The sequence below is a fragment of the Nipponia nippon genome, unplaced genomic scaffold, assembly GCF_047370975.1.
Source record: "Nipponia nippon isolate SJK-2023a ecotype South Korea unplaced genomic scaffold, ASM4737097v1 scaffold_1, whole genome shotgun sequence".
Taxonomy (NCBI): Eukaryota; Metazoa; Chordata; class Aves; order Pelecaniformes; family Threskiornithidae; genus Nipponia; species Nipponia nippon.
This window is the reverse complement of record NW_028262290.1, coordinates 33,427,361-33,449,759: the sequence shown is the minus strand read 5'-3', so window position 1 is coordinate 33,449,759 and position 22,399 is coordinate 33,427,361. Positions and strand designations below refer to the sequence as shown.

Here is a 22,399-nt window from a genome sequence, read left to right as displayed (position 1 = left end):
CTGCTTGCTTCTTAGTGTTGTAGACATAAATTAATGTCTGTTCTATGCTTTGAAATTTTAAGATTGGTATATCCAACTGTATTCTGCTGGCATAATCGTGACAGCACAGGAGGAAGAAAAAAATCATAGTACCTACCTGATACAGTCAGCAGAAGCCCTGGTGGAGATGCAAATCTGTTGAGAGAACTGATTCTGTTCCATAGTTTATGATGCAGTAAGGCAGTGCACTGGTACTGAAAAATCTTCAGTATGGTTTTTTGGTGGAAGAGATTGTACATTAGGTAAATTTACATTGTATAGACATTAGACATTTTTATCAATCAAAATAATGATTAGAATTTTACTGTCACTGTGAAAATTTGTGTGCTGTATTCCATGACTATTTGCATACATTTGAAAATCAACTATGATGTAGTCTTCTTTGAAGATATAAATTTGGGGAAAGAATGAATCTTAGTATTTACATTCTGGAGGAAAAGAAAGGTTTATGTGGTAACCTCCACATTTAAAGTTGGTTGATTGTTGGGGTTTTTTTGTCTTTTGTCAGATTAAGGTATTATATAAACTCAATTTCATGATTCAGTTTTGCTATTTGTGAAGTATCAGAAAGATCTTGCATCTTTTGTGGTTTATTTTTTTAAAAATTACTTTATTTTCCCCTTACGTGGTTCTTAGTCTCTAATATAAAGCAGCAAGTTTCCACTGAGACTGTGATGGTAATGTCTTTAGTTCTGTACCTGGAAAAATCTTGTGAATGGTTTTGTAAATATACTTCCTTACATTTGACTCCAATGTATAAAATATATGGTATAGTTTGATCAACATTTTCTTCCTCACATGAATTTCAAACATTAATTTCCTTGTTTTTTTAGTAATTTGTGATTATTTCCCCATTACACTTTCCTTCTAAAGAAGAAATAGTTATTCTTATCAGTGTTATATTAAGGTTATGTAGAATATTGTTAAAGAAAGTTGAAAATTAAAGCAAAGTTTAGCTCATTTCAGTTTTTATATGTATACCTATCCATAAAAAAGAAGGAACAGGCAAACTCCATACCTTTATTTTCCAAGTTTTTAGGTGTTTTTCTATGTACTTGAGGTTCTTTGTCCTAAATTTTGCTTTGATGGCATACTGTAAACTCCCAGTGACAGGGATTGTGTCCTATGTATTTTTACAGTGTCAAGCACCTGCCCTTCATGAAGGAAGCTTCTACTGGGAAAAAAAATATTTTTGCTATTATTTATAGACCAGTTTTCTAAGCAGAATAAGCAACATCTTCAAAAGGATTTAGATTTTTTTTTTCTTTTTCCAGTGTAACTATGCTTATATTATTTTTGACAGTATAATGGTTGACTGAGAGCGAGTGATTTATTCTATCCCCCATAATTAAAGGGTGATTGAATACTGGAGCACGTTGCCCAGATGGGTTGTGGAGTCTCCATCCCTGGAGATAGTTAAAACTCAACTGGACACAGCGCTTAACAACCTGCTTTGATTCGGGGGGGTTGGACAAGACAACCTCCAGAGGTCCATTCCAACCTTAACCATTCTGTAACTCTGTGATTTGTGTAGTTACCTTGTCGAGACTTTTTCATTGTAGACCACCTTTCATATACCACTTCAAATGTTCAAAATGGTAATTGAGATTGAGTAGTTTTTACCCCTATCTTAAATGAAAAAGCACTCAAACAGAAGCAGTTAGCATAACATGACTGGCCACATGGAATGTTATAAGGCCAAACAATTGAATGCATACAATGCACTGTGCTGAGTAAATTACAGTTTTCTCAGAATGGAAAGACTGCACATGGTACCAATATGCAAGCTTCCTATGTTTTAGCCTCATTTGACTTAATACCTAAGTAAATATTGCAATAAATGTTAATTGCATTAATTACCTTTTTTAATTTTTATGTGTAAACTCTTGATTGCCTTTGCTTTTATATTAAGTATTCATAACATGAATGAACTAGTTAGACATTGTAAGAGATTTTTTGAGATATAATGGTTAAATTTTAATTGAGTAATAGAAATACTAGGTGGTTTACTGGGAAGTTGAGGTGTTGAAGCTGAGAAAAAAAGCAATGTATTGGGATTTTTTTGAGCTATAGCCTGATTTTGAAAACTTCTGTTGAGTAGTTCTGTACATAACTTAGTTCTAATTCCGATTCACTGAGGTTTACTGTAGCCAGCTGTCTACCTCAGTTCTGTAAAAAGGTAGCTGGGTTGATAAACTAAAACACGAGCTTACATTTCAGCCTCTCTGTTTCATTGTCCTGTGCCTTTGCTAACAGTTGTAAGCTTTAGTGGTCTGATAACTGGGATAATTTAGGCATTGGCACCCTTGACTGTAGGTGTTACTGAAACAGTGCAAGTGGAAAACAGATTGGTGATACCATCTCAGTAGCAATTTGCTTCAACTTGCCCCCAGAGCTCTTGAGGATTTTGGAATCTTGTAATTCATTAGGTAATATTCCATAAAGTGGAATGTTGTGTATACCAAGTATATTAAAAGTCACTGATTAAATCCATGAAGAAGGTTTGCTACATTGCATATGCCCAAATAATTGTAAGAATGCTAATAAATCACTCTAGATTAATGATTCCTATATGAAATTAATAAAGAAAGATAAAAAAATATGACATGAGAACCCAGCGTTGCTTTTGGTAACCTGTACTTTTTATTGCCTCTACTCACACACTTCAAAGACGGAAGAAAATGGATGGTTTAATTTGTTAGTGGTCTGTGGAGAGATTGATTTGATATGCTTTCTCTAGCTTGTGTTGAACCCAGGTACAAAAATTAGTAAGTTAATACAAAAATTTCAGATGTCAAGGTGTACATGGAATAGGCTAAAAAGGGCCTGAGCTTGTCTTGAGTTCTTCTTTTCTATTTTTTTTCACATAATAAAATTTAATTTTTATCTGTCCTTTCTATTCGTGGTCAGTTTTGCAGTGGCACAAGAAACAGAGTCCAACTCTGCATTCTTTTATGAGTGAATAGTTTGTCCCGTTTGGTTCATTCTGCAGCTAATGTCACAGAAAAATGCTGCAGAAATTCAGTGCTCTTTAACTCAATTTTCATAAGCCACAGTTGCTCGCAGCTGGGATAAAGGGACTAATCTGATTCTGAATGAAGGTATGTGATGGGTAAACAGGAGTATTTGTTGGGTTTTGTAGGGTACATATTAATGTTGATTTCATCACCCTGATATAGACTTTTCAAATTATGGTTGATTTCAAATTGGAGCACATTATCACCAAACATTCTTTGCCATGTAATGAAAGAAAAAAAAAATCATTTGGCTGTTCATGTACTTATATATGCAAAATCATCTACGTTATGCAGATGCCTAAAAGCAGGAGAACTGGATTTGAGAGGAAACCTGTGTTGTATTCTGATATCAGCAGCAACTTAGATCACATTGGTATCACATCAGAATAATGTTTTCCAGCCTCTGCCAATTTAAAAATCAAATTGATGTTAGATTTGTATAGAACAACACATTTGACTGACAGAAAAGGCTGTTATAGATGAATGTGATGTTCTGCCCTTGTATAACAAGGGTTTTGACTGACAGTTTAACAATAGTACACTTTCTATCCCATATATTCTAAATGATTATTATTACAGTACAAAACATTTTTGCACTTGCTGTGTATAGATAACATGTACACTTTTTGTGTAATAACATTCAGGAAGAGAGGGTTTCTTTTATATCTTAAAGGTGATGACAATTAATGAAGGCTCTGTCTGACACTTATAACCAATGTCAAGGGTTGCTATTGTGGTGCATGGTAACGTAAAAACTATTGGGTACTTAGCTCCCAGTGAAGGATCAGCATAACTCTTGACACATGCTATATGGTGGATGAAATAAATCTCCTTGGAGAGCAATAGAAATATTTCTTAAACTGAAGAGTACCCTTTCTGTTTTATAATCCCTCTTTTCAGCTTTGCAGTTCTTTGCATCACTGTAAAATGCAGTTTCAATCTGAAAAGTAACTTTTTAAAATGGTACCTATTAATGCAACAAATTTCCATTCTGTGCTTTGCAGTCAATGTTTCTTTGATGTGAGACCTAGGATTCTTCTTCAGAACAATAGCTAGAGTTAGAGAAGGTATGTTTTTTCTTATTTGTGTTTCTCCCTCATTTTCTTTTGGGGTGGACACCATCTTTTAGTAGTATCCTTCTCATTTTAAGATTTACAGTTTAAATTCTTGGCATCCTTTGTCCCTTTAGATCGTTGCAGGACTGTGTACACTAACTTGATTCTCAAAGCACAGGTGTCTCCTACTTTGTGTAGGTTTTCATGAGAGCAGGGGCACTACAGTGTGTCTACATTCTATTTGATGACGATACGAAAATCAACATTAAAATCTAAACTTCACTGTAAACTTCAGTTTAGTGTTGCATGCAACTAAGGAAGAAGGCATGCTCTTTTATGACCCTCCCAATGAAAAATAATATAAAAACATTTGAATGAAAAAAATGGGGCCACATTCATCAAAACAGGTCTCCCTCTTATCTTTCTGATTATCTAGACTAGGAAAGCATGATAAATACGAAGATTGCTTTTACGATATTGTTTTATTTTTTTTTTTAAATTGGCTTACTGTGAAGGATATTTTTCTCAAATGACTGTATTTGGTAAGGAAATTAAATAGATTAATTTTTTCACCTCATTATGTACAATCAGAGGGATCTTGGTATCTCAGGTTTATTCAATAAGATTTTATTTTTCTGTGGAAGGACAAATTCGGTAAATGTTTTATCCAACAACAGGGTTATTTATTAGTTCGGAGCAGTGATGGTGATATTTCCTGCAAAGCACTAAAAAGATCTTTAAAAAATATTTACCCTGTTACTGGTGGTGCCAGCTCAACTCTTTGTCAGTTTTAGATATAATACCAGTGCTTCTCCAGCAGTGATTTATGACATGAAAGAAGGGATAAAAGTAATTTGGGAAATAATATTATCCAGTTAGAAAACGATCACTCAGAAAAATTGTAGTTTTATCAATATAAACTGCTAAGTTTTTAAGTGAAGCAAACGGAAAAAAAAATCCATTATCTGGAATTATATTGATCTTCACATAGTTCATTGTGATAATGCAAACATCTGCTACTTAATTTGTGAGAGTACTAACAATAATCATCTGTATATGGGCCAACTTCTAGAGGTTGTTAAAGCACATGCTTTGCTGACCACTGAAGACTGTTGAGGTTGTAAACTTGGATTGAGTTCTAGTTTCTGAGCAGGATGTATTATATAGGTACATAATTGCACGCTACCTCCTCTCAGCTGACCACATCTGTCTGTGTCCCTCTTGTTTAATGCAGCTTTTCTTTCCCTGGCATCTTTCCTCATCTTGCTTAACCCATAGCCTCACCTTACTTTCTGTCCTGACTTTGCTCATTGTCCTTCATGAGCAAATACAGGTCTAAAACTGTGTCATCTTCGTTTCTCCCCCTTCTGCTGTGGTTTGTTTTTGTTTTTTTTTTTTTCTCTGACCTTTTGTATCATTGTTCCAGTAGCAGTTGTCTGTCTAATCTACCTAATTGTCTTTGGTCTTTCTTCCCTCTTTTATGCTTCTCTCATCTGTGAACTCTCAGTGCTCAATTAGTGAAGGAACAAAAGGCACAGAAGGAAGTGTTCTCTTGCTGTCTGTTCTTGTCTTTGGCATTGTAATAGCCTGGAACAGAGGCAACTACAAAGGGCTGGATTAGCTCCTTCATCTCCAGTTTGGAGAATACTCAGTAGGGATGTTTATTTTAAGAGGCTTTTGCTTTTGGAATGAACTTTCTACTGAGCATATGCAAAATATAATTTGCAGAGATTCACAACTTGGCCAAAGGTGGGAGAATTTCTGCAGGATTCATGAAAACACAGTATTGAGATAGTTCATCCCATATGCCTTATTTCAAACTTTTGTGTTAAATTGTGATGAGGCTTTTAAGCAAAACATTTCCCTGCTTTCAATAAGTACAAAGCATTTCCTATGTACTTCATTTCTGAAGTGGATGCAACATTTTTCTTGACATCTATATGTGTAATTCTTTCCCTGGTTTAACAAAAATGAAAAGTACAGTCTGGGACAAGCATAAAAACATGCCAGCCAAAAAGCAAGGATCTGTCACTTGGGGAACTGAAATACTAGGTTTTAGAACTGGGCAAAGTCTGATGTCTGTAAATACTTGCTGTACAACAAACACCACTTATAAATATGTGCGAGGGAAATGTATACGCATTGTCAAGTTACCTTATTTTTCTAATTTAAAAAAAAAAAAAAATTAATCTCCTTAGCAGAGACATTTCCTCTCAGAATAAAGACCTGATTCTAGAGTCTCATAGATAATATTTAATTTGCAAGATAGCGTAATGAAAATATATTAATAGCTTTTTCAATAAGTTAATAGCTTTCAAGTTCATACTAATTAGTTTGTTAAAATATTCTATTGGTAAAATACTTCTTTTTTTTCCCCCCAGTAAAAGTTAAAAATGTAGCACAGTCTTATAGGGACCATCAACCAATAGTAAGGGCAGAATGAGAAGTAGTATCAAAATTGTTAGAAAAAAATAATTAGCAAGTGAGTGATGAAGGAAGCTGCCATAATTGGCATCAAAGATAACTTTCTGTCATTTTACAGTGAAATCTGAAAGAGTGTAGGAGTGGATCTTGCAGAAGAAGTAAACATTCTTGGGAGCAAGGATGTGAAGGGCAAACTTCCCATGATGGCATATTTGGTCCCAGGTGTCGTGCATTTCTGACTACCTACAGCAGGAGCTGCAGGAAGAGTGAGTGGTACCCCATTCTCTGCCCATCCTTGGTGGCTAGAGTGCCATGGAATTAAAGTGTACGTCTTCACATTGAGAAGATAACCCATATCTCTCATTTTCCATGCTAATGCTCTATTGTTAGAGTAGTGCAATACTTTGTTCAGTGAGAAGTAACAAAGTATATTTTCTTTGATTTTTTTTTTTTAAATTTTTTTTTTTTTTGGTATTGTATGTCCCCTACATCCTGCCACTGTAAAATCCAGCTTTTTGCTACCTTCTTCTTTCTTTGGCATCTTTTAGTACTATCTCTAGATCTCCCTAGGGCTTTCTAAAGCAGTATCCCTTATATCCTTATACATTCAGTCCTATGATATCTTTTGAATCCCACTGCAGTTTTTCACATTTCTTTCTCATGTCCTTTTGAAAACATATGCTTGTAGTACCTTCATCTTCCTTTCACTTCTGTTAGCTGGGCAAAAGGCATCATGCGCTCTGGCTTATTGCAAACAAAGTTTGTGCTTATTCCAAAGAATGCGTGTGCTGAATGGCCTGCTGGCTGTGGTCCAAATGAATAACATCTAAAGTCTCCCTGTTCTACCATCAGTTAGGGCATTAACAGAGATTATTCCCACCTTTCTGTCCCCTGGCTCTCCCCATTTACTGAGTACCACAACAGCTGTAATATCTTTGGGAACTCGATTGCTCTCAAATTTGGTAGAACTAGGTCCCTGGATTAAAATTTAAGGTAATATAGTCGGTGAGACAATCTAGAGTTGGGGAATTTTACTTGAGATAATTTATTGCAAACCAACATTAATCTCTGATCACTGTTTTGGGTGTTGAGAAGAAGAAAATGACAAGCAATTAGACACACACTTACATAAACATCTGTGTCTGCCCCTGCCCCACCCCAACTGCGCTTATTTTGCCATGAGTTGTACTCAGTCCATGCAAACACCTCTGGTATGGCGATGGGCAGCCAGGAGGTTGAGGTGGTCTGTGTGATGGTTTCTGTCTGCTAATCCGTGTCAAAGGTTCCTGTGTGGATCACCAGTCCACACTGGTGGATCTGGTGATTCGATGGATCCACCATTCACCTGTGGATCCCACAGTCCCTTAGGGGCGTCCCTGCACTGCTGTGGTTTGCCTTCAGTCGCAGTCCCTCGGGGGTGTTGCTGCTGCCTTTTGGCTTGGAGTGCCCCGTCCTCACCAAGTGTGTCTCCAGCCCCTCCCACCTGCCTCTGTCTGTCTGAAATATTTCTGAGCAGGGATGCTGTGTGCTCCTCTGGTAGATTGAAGTTTTTTCCACCATTTTTGTCTCATTTGGGACAAGCTGGAGCCAATTTTGACTGGCACATGGCGGTTCATGACCTCCTCCCATATAGGTCACCACTGCAGCTCTTGCTACTTAAAGCCTATAAAATGTGCTCATTTACAGGTAAGTAAAACAGGATGAATGGACAGATAACATAATGCGTACCTCTTGTTTCCATACAAAACTATGGAGAAAAAAGGCGGGCACTAACTTTTCCTCTGCTGTTTTTTTTTGTAGAAGGCAAGGTATTTGCATTATCATTCATGGGATGAATGAGATGCTTACTACGAAGGAAGAATTTTTTCAGTGAATTTTAGTCTTATATAGGCATCTAATGGGAGTGTTCCTTTTAGAGTGGTATTTGATAGGAAAGGCCAGCAGAGAAATTGCATTTGAGGTCCTGTCTCTCTTATATTTTTAATTAGTGGTTCTTCTTTCTTACAGTACAGCTCTTATAATTCCTAATTAACAAATTAACTGTACTCATTGGGTAAAAAAAAAAATTAATTTTGAAACTTACATTTAGTTCATACTCCCTAGGAATATGAGGATCTGGTCAACATGTGAATTTTCTTGTTAAAATTCCAGTTTTCTGTTCATTCAGACTTCTCTCAAATGGCCTACTTTATTCTGACTGATGTAACACTTCAGAAAATGTTCTCACTCTCTCTGAACAGAGTGTCTCATTTTTACATTGGTTACAATTGGTTAGGTCACTTCGCTTTTATATTTTTATCCTAATGGCATTTTTCTTCTTGTTCTGGAAAATAATTTCCTGGTTCCATACTTTGTCGAAAGTATTTCTTTGTGTTGCTTATCATAAGGTTTCAGCATTTTTTCAGTGATTTAATCTTCAAGGATAACTCTGTATAATTATCAGTTTTGTGTGAAATCTGGTTTGGTCAAACGTGATACTGTTTTAGCTCACTCATAGAAAATTTATAGAATCCAATGTTGTATAGAACCTTGATTTTTAAAATATTCATACAATAATTATTCATTATTTACTTTAAACTGTGTTGGTGTTTTGCAAAGGAGATGAAATCCTGCCGACATGGGGAAAAGGATGGAGCTGCAGAAAATTATAAATATTATATTTTCACTGTAAGTTAGAAAAGTAATTTCACTTCTTTCAATCTTTGTGGCAGTCATGAGTTTATGGAAGGAGTTGAATGAGGCAAAGAAGTTTGTATAGCAAACAGGGTTAGAATTGTACAAGGAGTTAAAATTTTTCTTGGTAAGCTTCCAAAAGCTATATCCTAAAGGAAACTGTGTTGTTAGTATGTTACAGAACCTTTAACCTGTAGTTCAGTCTAAACTTCTAATAAAAGTAAGAAAGCTTGCCCTTTTCCGCAGCAGTTCCTTGGGGCTACTTTTTAAACATTTTGATTCTGTTTAGTTGTTTTTATTTCAATACATATTAACTTACACGGGCGTGCTTATTATGACAATTAGGAAAAAAAAGTGATGAAATAATGTTGAAAGTTGAAACACAAGTGAGTATTTTAACTCATGGTAAATGCCAAAATTTTGAATGAGGTGATCCTTTTTTAATGTTATGAGCTTAATTTTTCTTTTATTTTCAATCCATGTGCAAATAAGACTATTTCACTTCTGTATAAATTATCTAGGCGATCAAAATAGAGTTTTGCTTCAAACAGCTGAATATTTTGAAAGAATCCAACGACAAAGTTGCTTAGTCCGATGATACATTTTTGAAAGCAAACTAGGTAACTAATGTAAGATCATTACTACTGACTTGCTATAAACATAAATTTCTTTGTAGCAATTTTTTTTTTCAGCTTTATGGTTACTTGGTATTCTGTCTTTCTGCTCCTGTGTTCAATGTCTATTTTTGCCTATATATTTCTGCATAGGCTTTGGGTTTACTGATTCTCAAAAATATTTGCTAAATTGGATTAATATTATCTTCCTCAGCCCACCATGACTGAGAGAAACTAGAAAGCTGATTTAATGAAAGAAGTTTAGGAAAAGAGTTAATTAAAACTTACAGAAACCTAGAGGAGATTTCTGATAGTAGGCTCTTGCATCTGGTAGAATACTAAGCAGATCAATGCATGGTAGGTGAAGTTAGGCAGATCTAGATAAGATTTAATTTTATAGTGAGGGTACTTAACCAGTGGAACAAATGGTATACGAATATGATGGGCTCTTTAGAGCCTGAAGTCTTTTAAATTGGAACTGGAGGTCATTTAATACAATAAACTGTTGCTTTAGCAGGAGTTTATAGATTTAATTTGGAATCATATAGTTCTGTTGTCTGCATTATTCAGGAGGTCAGCATAGATGATCATAATGTTTTTCATAGCCTTAGGTTCTATAAATCTACAATTTGAGCCCTTGCCCATGTGAGAAAGAGCAAAATACTGGATTAGCAAGGAAGGTAAAGGAAGAACACAGTAGACCTGAACATGAATGATACTGTGACAGAAGACTTGTCATTCATTTATTAGATATCCACTCAGAATGATGTGCCATAGGTACGGCACTCAATTAGCTAATGGGAGGAAGATGTTCCCATTGAAAATAGGAGCTGGGAGGGGATTTTAAAAGCATATCTGCACCTTGCAATGCAAAAATAATTAGCCTATGTGCAGCATGCTACTAACAAATTTATTCTGTTATTAAGACTGAAGCTAGTGTTTCTCTGTAGTATTTTAATGTGCCATGTAAATACACTAGCTGATTTAGTGCTAGTTTAGTTGTCTCTAACATTAAAACTGCATTTCATAGCCTCTGTGTGCCCTTGGAGTTGCAGTTGGCTTTCTTGGAAGGATTTTATTATTGAGGAATTTCTCCTGTTTGTGCCAGGAAGAAATGTCAATTAAATGTATAATGCATTTTGATTTCTTTTGGAGCAACTGCATTAATATTTTGCTAGGGAATTCTTGCTTTTAACTAGAGTTCATTAGTTTAGTTTCTTAATGGATTTTATTCATCTACCTCATATACTAGCCTTTGTGCCTATGTTGTCTCTGACAGACAAATTCACTTTAATTACTGCTGGTCAAGTCAACAAAAAAAGAGTAACCAGCTAAAAATGAAGCAGACAACACCAAGCTCAGTGGTGCAGTTGACAGGCCTGGGGGACGGGACGCCATCCAGAGGGACCTGGACAAGCTTGAGAAGTGGGCCCATGTGAACATCATGAAGTTCAACAAGGCCAAGGGAAAGGTTCTGCATCTCAGTAGGGGCAACCCTCGGTATCAATACAGGCTGGGGGGTGAAGGCATTGAGAGCAGCCCTGTGGAGAAGGACTTGGGGGTACTGGTGGATGAAAAGCTGGACATGAGTTGACAGTGTGCACTCGCAGCCCAGAAGCCCAACCATATCCTGGGTTGCATGAAAAGAAGCGTGGCCAGCAGGTCGAGGGAGGTGATTCTGCCCCTCTACTGCTCTGGTGAGACCCCAGCTGGAGTACTGCATCCAGCTCTGGAGCCCTCTGTACAGGAAAGACATGGACCTGTTGGAGTGGGTCCAGAGGAGGGCCGCAAAAATGATCAGAGGGATGGAACACCTCTGCTATGAGGAAAAGCTGAGAGACTTGGGGTTGTTCAGCCTGGAGAAGAGAAGGCTCCAGGAAGACCTTATTGTGGCCTTTCAATACCTAAAGGGGGCTTATAAGAAAGATGGGGACAGACTTTTTAGTAGGGCCTGTTGCAATAGGGCAAGGGGTAATGGTTTTAAACTAAAAGAGGGTAGATTCAGACTAGATATGAGGAAGAAATTTTTCACGACAAGGGTGGTGAAACACTGGACCAGGTTGCCCAGAGAGGTGGTAGATGCCGCATCCCTGGAAACATTCAAAGTCAGGTTGGATGGGGCTCTGAGCAACCTGATGGAGTTGACAAAGTCCCTGATCACTGCAGGGGGGTTGGATGAGATGACCTTTACAGGTCCCTTCCAACCCAAACCATTCTATGATTCTGTGATTCTAACATTAGTTCTTATGACTCTGCCTCTCATATTTTGACTTGTGTGCAGTTAGTAGATGTATAGACTACCAGTATAGTTAACCATACCTGTTTTATCTTTTTAGAGAGAAAAAAGGTTTGATCGTGAATTCTAAGGTGACCACTTCAGCATATCTTCAGCTCCTTTAGTATGTCCTTCTCTAATATGAAAGCAGAGTACCTGGGCTACAGATGGAAAGAAGGTACTTGCTTAATCCTTCATTTACAGTCTGAGCACATCTGCTTTTATTAGGTCATTCACATGGCGTAGTGAAACCTTTGCCTTGTTTCCTGTGGATAGGGATACAAAAGTGACCACCTTACTGAAAGATGGGAAACCTGGCCTGTCAGTTCACAGTGCAACAACAGATGTGAAGGAAAAGAGGTTGGTGCTAAGTACTGGCATCAGTGAACAGTACTTCATCTGCTGAGAAAGAGAGAAATGCTCTTGCCCTCCATGGGAGGTGCTTCATTCTCCTGAAATGGAAGTCAGTGGCAGTAGAGATTAGAGGCAGACACCCGAGCACTTGAAGAGGAAGCAGCTGTCAGCTGCAAGAAGCAGCATCTTTTCAAACAACCGCTTTCTCCTTTTGGAGGCAGCAAGAGTTGATAGTCAGCCAAGCCCTGCAGCTTCCATGTATACCCATTCATAAAGCAAAATATGAATATGGGATAAAGGGTGTTTTTAGAACTGTATTCTCGGGGGGGGGGGGGGGGGGAAGTCTTGACGTGCATTTGCATTAAAGTAGTAATGCTTACCTCTACATTGAATTGTAATGTGATTTCCTCAAATGAAACTTTCAAAATGAAGAGCTAAAAAAACAGGAATCTAAAAAGTAATTGAAATATCACGAATGGGCGAATTGTTCTTAATCTGAAACAAATTTTATCATGCTTATGAATTACTAGATAGAGTGTGCTAACCAAGTGCCATATCATCTGTTTTCTTTAGTTCTAACTCTGTGTTGTGTAAAGTCTAGCTGAGCTAACAAGTAGCATATCACTCTTGGGCATGTCTGATGTTTCTGCCCTGGGACCATTTTCTAGAGCTTTGCCAGCTGATGTGGGCAGCTGAAACTCCTCTAAAGCTAATGCCCCTGCATGCATGTGTTGATCTGGGTAAGTTTAAAGTTAGATCTGTGAGATGACTCATATTTTGATGTCAAAAGGTGTTTATTTTTTGCTTGTTCTTAATTTACTGTTTACTTAGTGATATCCAGTGCTTGTCTTTGGTGCTGCTTAGTACTTTCTCCACACAGTGACAAGATGTGCTTCTACTTCCGTCTGTTTATGCTTTTTGCCACTAATGTGTTGTAATGTCGGAGCGGGGGGTGGTGTTGGCGATGGATTTAGGAAGATAGTGCACCATATAAACAAACAGTTTGCCTGTTTCAACCCTGAAGTCTGGAAAGATTTAAAATGTAAAAAATGTCGAAAAAAATTCCAAAAATAAAAACTTCTTTTAGGTCCCTCTGTTTAAAGGACAAATAGCTTGAATAGTCAAGGTTAAAATTTTAATTTAAGCTTTAAATACATTTTGAATTTGCCTGTTAACTTATGCCTGTATATGTAACATACTTATATTCATCTTCTTATATGGATACAATATTTCTGTGATTTATACTTGGAATTCAGGATGTATCAATGAGGTACCATCAGAGATTGTATTTCTTTCTATGAAGCAAAATCAAGAGTGGAAAATAAAGCGCTATACAGCACTATATTTTTATTCTTTAGTGTCAAAACCAGATATAGCTAGTGTATTTATTATGATTTCTCTGTTTCAAATGGTAATATTTGTTGTTCTTCCTAATATGCTAAAAATAAGATAAACAGTTTTCAGTAAGTACTTCACCCTATGCATGCAAAGCCATAGACTTTCTGCTACATGTTGCTATATGTTGTGAGTAGTTAAATATTTTTTGTTATTGTTGTTTTACTCATCTTTTGTAAGCCATCATTGCCATATTACACAGTGCTTCTCTCAGAATGATTCCTGGAGCACATAATTAGCAGTATGCAGTAACTGGGGATAAATCCTGTTAAAAAACAATATAACATCCCAGTTATTTTACTTTCTTTTACTCTTCACCGGTGGTAATATAGAAAAGATAAATTAAGTCAGTTCATTTTAGATTTTAATTTTTATTCAGTTTTAGTTTATTTGGTATTTTTATAGCAGTTTGGTTTAGTAAACTTCTTGTTGTTTTTGTGCAGATAGTAAAAGCTTTTCTACCTGTACTGCTTTTCTTTTAGGACAATCACAAGATTTATTTTAGGAGATCTAATGTTTCTCTTTCTCTGTTTCAAACATGATAGTAGAGATAACCTCATTGTGTACCTCTTTTGTCAATTTTTTAATATTAACTTGAAATTTTGTTCTGGATCTTTTTGGTTGTCACACATTCATATCTTTTTGATACATTTTTTTAAAGTAGTGATTTTTAAGCTTTCAAATGGAAGTAGAAAATATTTTTTTATCAATTTCTCTTAGATATAAATGAATCTGTATGTAATTAAGTTGAATATTTTAGGTATTTACTTGAAAGTGCAATGCTGTTTAGAAAATTTTTTTTTTTTTGGTGCTTTGCAATGTCTGAGAGGAGTATGTAACATTAATTTATACTTACAGTGAAAACAAAATGTCTTGAGATGTATGGGAACATCCCTGTTTTAAAAATGTGGGATTTAGACCAAATACAATAAAGACTGTGGCTATACTGGGAAATATTATATCCTAAACTTATAACTATTGCATATCTTTACAAGTCTATGTATGGGTATTTTTATTCTGGAATAAATGGACAAACTTCTAGTCATATAAATCCGTTGGTAAACTACATTAAGTAAACAAGTTGGAAGTACGTGTGCTGTGTGCAAACTTCTGTCCACTACGCCAGGAAAGGATCTAAGTTAGCCTATGCTAACAGGTTAATTCTCCCTCTGTGAATATAAAAGGAAGCAAATTGGAAAACAATGTAAAAAACATGTTAACATTACTATAAAAAGTAAAAAGCATCAATTATTTTTTAAATTTAACCTGCTCTACAAAGAGACAATAAATCATGACTTGATTTTACAGTACTTAATTCAATATTTTGAAACCTTTTCAAAGTAAAGCCTTTTTATTTAGGAAATTGAAATCAATCAATTCAAAATCCATAGATTTGAACTGTTATTAAATAAAACGCAGTTCAAAACAAGCAAATTGCTTACTTTTAGATGTTCCTAATATAGCATGTTCCTTTTGATGAACAATAAAATAGAGCAATTGTGGGAATGACAGAGCTTTTAAACACAAACATTTAAAGTACCACCTCTGGTTAAACAAAAAGGCAAGCCCAAGAATCTCGCAGGTGTTCAGCAAGGTGTGACTGTGATCTGACAACTCTGCTTGTTTTCTCAAAGCTGTAAAGCTTTGTGTGCGGGATAGACTTTCAGACATTTCTATCTCCAACTTTATCAAACTTATGCTCAGAAACACATTCATTTGTAAATGTGAAACCTGATGCTGTTTCTCCATTATGAAAACACAATAGCTGTCCCTGATCAAAGAATGCTTTTTCTGATTTTTCCAAGTTTAAGTAGTTCTATGGATTATGAAGCTGTAGAAAAGAACTTTAGGGGAAAAGTCTGTAATAATGAATGCACTCCCTGTTCCCTGCTGCTTCCTATGGTATGTAAATAAGACTTGTAAACAGCCTAGAATCGGATTGAGTGATGAGGATGAGACAGAGGTAGGTACTGCTTAAATTATTGTAGCTGAAAGAAACTGTCATCAACGTAGAGCTTGAGAAAACTGGGTTGAGATTTTACAGAATTATTTTTCATCAGTTTCTGAGATGTGCGTAGTTTGCAACAGGATTTAATAAATGCTGATTTCACAAATACAAGTCATACTAAAAAGCAGAAGCATTGAGGAGAGCTGCATACCGTTTTGAAGCTGTTTGTGTTCTCCTAATGGTACCCTTTTATGAATGGTACACACTAGCACAGCTTGAAAAACGCTGGTGTGAGAGAAATTACATGGTTGGGCCTCAGAATTATTTCTTTTCCTTGTTGATTTTGCTATGAACATTTTCATTCCTAAGTAGGATTTGCTCTGCTAGTCTTAAATGATGAGTAAAGAGTGGGAGCTTTGGAACCAAACCATTTGGCACTGGAGCCATGTGAGGATTGCTTAATGTGTGGATTGAGGACATGAGACAATTACAGAGTAATAGACGTTACAGATGGAAAAAGACCTGTTAGGTCATCCAGTCTGTCTCCTTACAAATTCAGGACTATTCCCTACAGGACATTTTCCAACCTTTTGTCCAGTTTGGTTTTAAATATCCCAAATGATGGAGATTCCACTACTTCCCTTGGGATGCTTTTGTACTGCTTTGCAGATCTCATTGCCAAGCAGTTTTTCATGATGCTCAGCTGGATTTTTTTCTTTACTTGTTTTTGTTATTATTCCTTGTAATTTATTTTTCTTTTCAAAAGTAATTGTTTAATAATTCTAAAAATCAGTGTTATTATTATGTGTAATTATTAGTATCACAATGGCTGGCTGTGTTGCTTCTTAATCCTCTGTAGTGAAATTGTGTATTTTTAATTTTCAAATGTTTTTCTTTACATGTCAACATTGCCAGCTCTCTAACTTCCATTGGCCTTCTCAGTACACTTACTTGCACTTACTTATCATGTGGACACCTCTTCATAGTGAACCTTTTACCATTTCCTGGTGGACAAATGAAATGTTAGGAAATCCTTTGGGTGCATTGGTATGGACCTGTGATTAGGGTTTCCATATTATTTCAAAGATGCATAGTGACAGTGCAACAAAGGGAAGAAGGAGTAGTCATAGTTTAAGTATTCTGAGTGTTCATGCATGTACATTAGTGGTATTCCTCTGTGACATTATATAAACAATGTGGAAGTAATTCCTGAATGAATAAATGACTTTTTGCTGAACAACTCCAGGTATAAACTTCACAGTTACAGCATACAGATGTAGGTTGCCACTGTTACGGACGCTTACAAACTGACGTTGTCGCATTAATTTGGGAGTGAGAGTGTTTCCCGACAACTAGCTCTTTTCACACAATTTTTTTGTGATGCTGGTGTCAAGTATAGTAACTCATAAGGGAGAGTAGCTGTGTTTTATCTTTAAACTAGTATAGGCACCAATTCCCACATGCATTTATTATTTGAACAGGTGATTAATTCATTAGGCTCAATCGGCTGTTTGACCAGTTGCTATGTGGCTCTTGAAATACTGTTGACCATTATATGACACTAAGAACTGTATAGATGTTTTGGTGTGAAGTGTCATTACGGAGTGGTGGTCAGGTCAATTTGAGATTACTAAACCTTTTCTTGGAAGTCAAATAAAGAACCTCTTTTCTTTCATTGCCACTCTGTTAATGTGTCAAAATTAGAAAATCCTACTTAGAAAATTTCCAGTCTTTCTGAGATAGCTTGTGCATTTGTTATCACAGTGGTTGTGTTCAGCATCTCTGATGAACATAAGACCACCAGCTCACTCAACCTAATGAAAAAAGCCTGTAACACAGCACTGTAAAAGCAGGTAAGACTTCTCTTGAACTGCAAATATCCTGGAATGTTCCTACTGCATGGCCGAATACATCTGTGAAAATGGTAGCTGTTATCATACTTCTGTTACCTTTTCAGGACCAGAATGGCATCTTTGCAATTGATTGTATATGTGCATGTTCCATTTCTTTATATCCTCTGAAGCTGCAGAAATGAGAGTGGGTTCGCTGCAAGTTCCTGGAGGAAGGGTCTTTTCTACCCCTTCCTTAAACCATGTAGACATTTGCTTGGATGTTACCTTGCATCTTCCAGGCCATAATTCCATTATAACACCTATGTTACTTGAAAAGGGGATGTTATAGCACAGAAAGCAAGTTTGAAGGTCCTCACTAAGTTTAAATGACTTAGTTTTCTGTTTGATGTTGATAGCAAGATTATTACTGTTATTAAATTGATTACTGATCATATCCTAATTTTCTGTGATTTAGTCAATATTAAGTATGTAATTTCTCTTCCAAATACATACTGCAGTTCAGTCCTCTGGGTACATTTGACTGTAATTGGAATTTCCCTTGCATCCTGACACTGAAAACGGTGCAGTGATCCAGCAAAGAATTTTGTATGCCCATGTCCTCCTCCCATTACCCTGTAATTTTTAATTAAATGGCAGTTGGTAGTAATTGGCCATTATTCTTCTATGACAAATGTGTGCATGCACCGTGCATGTTTGAATGCAAACTACAGCTGCTTCAGTGATGTTTGCTCATCTGCTTTGTCTCCCAAAAATCATGATTCTGATTTCTCTTGTTGAACACATGACAATCTGTAAGTATATCCAGTTATTCCTAAATATATAATCAGTTCTGGACCAGGTCTTCCTGTTGTTCCTTTAGATGTCTGGTGCGGTCACGACTGACTTGATTTTACCTAACTGTCTGATCTCAAACTCACCCACAAGCTTGAAGTCAGAGTAATGGGTTATCTGAGGCAGACCCACTTTCTGATCCATCATATATCCCAGAAATGTACATCTGAATATGGAGAAGGAAATGAAAAGTCCATGTCATGTGAGTCTTGTTTGAAAGTTTTAAAATCCCCAAACAACCAACCATGCTTAAAATTCTGAAATGGAAATTGCAGAGGTGTATCAAGAAAAAGTGAATTGACTTTCCACCAACACTTTCTGTGAACAAGTGTGATGCATTACTTCTACAAGCTTTAAAAAAGACTTCTAAGACGCAACAGTTATGGCTGTCAATCCTGCCTTGAACCATTGCAGTTTTTCTTTGCAATTTTACCTTTTCCTGTTCTGACTCATTGACTTCTCGCATCCACTGTGTTCCTTCTAAGTGAACTGCAAGCTGCCAGCTTCAAGCGCTAGGCAATTTTCTTGCTGCAAAAGCCTGTCTATCTGTCATTCTTATTTAATGGGGCACAATTATTAACCTTAATTATACTTACAATCCTTAATTACACTCTGGTGCAATTCTGTCTTGAGGTTCCATGTCACGGTGGACCTGATTTGTGGTCCTGCATGAACTACAATTCTTCATGCTGGTGGTCTTGTGCTTTATTTAAGGACTGAGCTAGTTCCATCCCTTTCCAGTTTAACACAGTCATGTAAGTATAGAATAGTAATGTCCAGTGCAAAATATTAGTGTCACATGTGTCGTCTCTTTCTCTTCATCTGCAGGAAACAGGCCTACTGTAAACAGCAGGACCATTTTCTGTAAAATAAGGAAAACAATTTAAGGGTGTAATTTCATAGTTAGCTTAAAGCATTGCTTGCTGTCTGTCATTCCTTTCTACAGAGTAACACAGAGAAGCTTGCTTATCTGGCTAAAAGTCCAGAAAAATGAAAATCAGTATTCTTCACATTGGCACATGGTGGCTGCTGCAGCACAAGGACTTTCTGGAACACCTTCTAGAACATGAGGATTGCATTTATTTTAAGGCAGCACATCTTTGACCAGTTTAATCTACCATGTGTATGTTCTCAGTGTGTCCCCTCCTACAGAGTTTATCCTTTTTGATTTTGAGAAAAAGACCCAACTAGCTACTACTTGCAATAGGTGCCTCTGGATTCATGTTATTATTCACTTAGCTAAATATTTTGTTGTAGGTTACATTCAATTGTGTCCTTGCAACTCCTCTGTGCCCTGTCGTAGACATGGGATGAAAGCGCTGATTATAACTTACGTGTAAATGCATGGCAAATAAAACAGAGTATTATGTGTATTTCTGCTGCCTGTCAAATATATTGAGATTTGTGGAATTTGTATACATTTACTTTCCATAATATAATCTGAAATCTTGGAGTAGTGGAGTTAATGTCCCTGACTATGCACATCAGCAAATACAATGCTTTCAGATGCTGTGGTTGTTGGGGGGTCTTAGAGGGATTCCTGCACTTGACTAAATCAGATAACCCTTTTCTATGAAAAACAGTCTCCATTCTTGATATATGGTACTTAAAATCTGTAGGTGGAAGACCTACTCATTGTTAATCATACCAAAATACTTCCCCACATACTTGTGCCCTTCCTCCCCACCTTTGACCAATACATCCAGCACCCTTTGGATATTGTTTATCTTTGTACATTTTCTGAATTGAGGGCCAAAGAGAGAGAAAATCCCTAAAGTATGTATCTATACTCCTCCTCACTTTTTTTTTTTTTTTTTTGCCTTTTCAGTTTGATGGAAAAGTGTTAAAATTCCACATGAATGTATGTGAAATAGCCTGCTATCCACAATTATTTGGTTGCACCTTGCAGTCCCCACCCTGAAGACTGAAGTGTACTTGAGCCTGGTCCCTCTGCTCCATCCTCATAACCTGTATCTGGCAAAATTCTCAGGTATGTGGTGGTATCGTTTACATAATTTAGGTCTTGATCGTCTGTTAAATATTTCTGTTATTAAGAACAGAACATGGGCTAAAAAGAGAGATTTTTTTATATACTCCCATCGAATGATCATCTTTTGCATCTAACTCTGTCAAATTCTTTTTTCACCTGAGAGAATTTTCCCGACACATCTTTTTCGTAACTATGCTGTGCGTATCATTCATGGCTGATTTTTGTAAATCTTGGTATTTTTTTCTGAAGATGGAATTTGATAGGTCTAATTTACAGTGGATGAATATGAAAATGAAACTAGAATTTCTTGTGTTTACAGGGACTGTAATCAGTAGTGATGACTTAGGATACATAAGCATGTGTGGCTTAGAAAGTGATTAATATACAATTTTTTGACAGATTTTGCTTACTGTTACTGAAATTGTTGATGGCTGGTGGTTGCTGTGAAGGTTAAAATAGTTATTTTAATATGGTTTGGTGAAGGAATCTGTAGAGTAATTTCTCTGCAAGTTTCAATTTCTGCCGAGTTTGGGGGCTTTTTTCATAAAATATATTCCTTTTGAGTATGCATTAACATTGAGAAATGAAAAGCAGAAAAAATAATTTGACCTTTCACTGTTGAAAGCATAAATATTTATCATTTTCTTCAATGATGTTTACTGGATTTGAAAAGGATTAAGTGAATACTAATACTGAACACATAATATGTGGCCTTTTGACCTATGGTGAACTGTAATTGTTCTTTCTTAGTTAAAACACTTCCACAGTGTTTGTAGGAATTTCCAGTATAAATGCAGCCAGATTAAAGTGCACCAGTACTTCCCTGCCATCTGGGAAAGATGGTATCCTTTCAAGAGAGCTTGATTGAGAGATAGGGAAGCATTACATCGCATAGGACTGAGAAATGATAGTGCTAATGAGCTTATATTTTCAGTAGTGCTGAAGTATTTCCCCCCCTCCTCAGATCAGCAGCAAGGGAGATCTCTTCTTTGCAATAAGGAACAATAAATTATTGATGTGGGTTATTATCAAATAATTTGTGGTCATGGATCAGGTTTCTGCTCTAAAGCTAATACACAAATATAAACCCAAAAGGTGATTCTTGGTCAGAAGTGTTCAAAAAAGTCAAGAACAAAGAAAGGCGAATGCTCCACCTGTATCATGGTGCTTCACCTACAGAATTAATTTGCATCCAATCTGCCCACACAGCCGGATTGCTCTGTAGTTTGCCATTGGATATTATCTTCTGTGAAGCACAAATAGGAATGGCTACTTGGAGGAGTGATGGAAAGGGTTAGCTGCTGCCACCAGTGTTATTAATCCACCTTGCATCAGTTGCTGAAGTTTGATATGTTGTCAAGAAAGATGTCAGCCAAAAACTAGCTGTGGGCTGAATTAATTACTTTGAGGAAGGCCGTCTGCTCTTACCTATTCTTTGTTGTTTACTCCTCAGTTATGGGAAGGGATTATTGTGCACACACAGTACAGCTGAACTTTATAAATCAAACGTTGTCAGGACTCTGTGAATTTATTGTGCATTTGCAGATTGACTGCTGTGTACATATTTGTGTAGAAATGCAGGACTCAAACCTGGGGGAAGGTAGGATGTCAACTGAACTCAAGCTTGCCACTTAAATCTTGTTCTAGGAGAATATTACTCTTCAATATACTCAACTACAACATTAGACAGAAAATTTTTCTGCCCATGACTGACTGCTCTTAGAGGCTTCCTCTCCTCAACCCTGCTGATTTACTCCACTGCAGGTGTTTGGCTGTCTCTAGCAGTCCGTCTATAATTTAATGGGAATCCTAAGCTTGTTCTCTTTGGGTCTAAAATTTGCAAAGTACGTCCAGCTTCTCAACCCTGATACTTAACGGCACAGCTTGGCTTTGAAACTTTTAGTTACGCTTGGTATGCCATAGTTGTTAGC

General features: G+C 36.6%; 1 long non-coding RNA gene across 5 annotated transcripts in view; it reads left to right on the top strand.

Moving 5' to 3' along the window:
* LOC148057292 (uncharacterized) overlaps window positions 1-22,399 on the top strand; it is an 86,240-nt gene that overhangs the window by 3,329 nt on the left and 60,512 nt on the right. For 2 of the 5 annotated variants that reach the window (XR_015703324.1, XR_015703322.1), the window contains exons 3-5: window positions 17,559-17,647; window positions 18,507-18,680; window positions 20,307-20,468. This is a non-coding gene — a long non-coding RNA (uncharacterized LOC148057292). Of the gene's footprint in view, window positions 1-12,158; window positions 12,276-13,024; window positions 13,192-17,558; window positions 17,648-18,506; window positions 18,681-20,306; window positions 20,469-22,399 lie in introns of those variants that run through there. The other 3 variants (XR_015703329.1, XR_015703328.1, XR_015703327.1) reach the window with 3 other exon arrangements.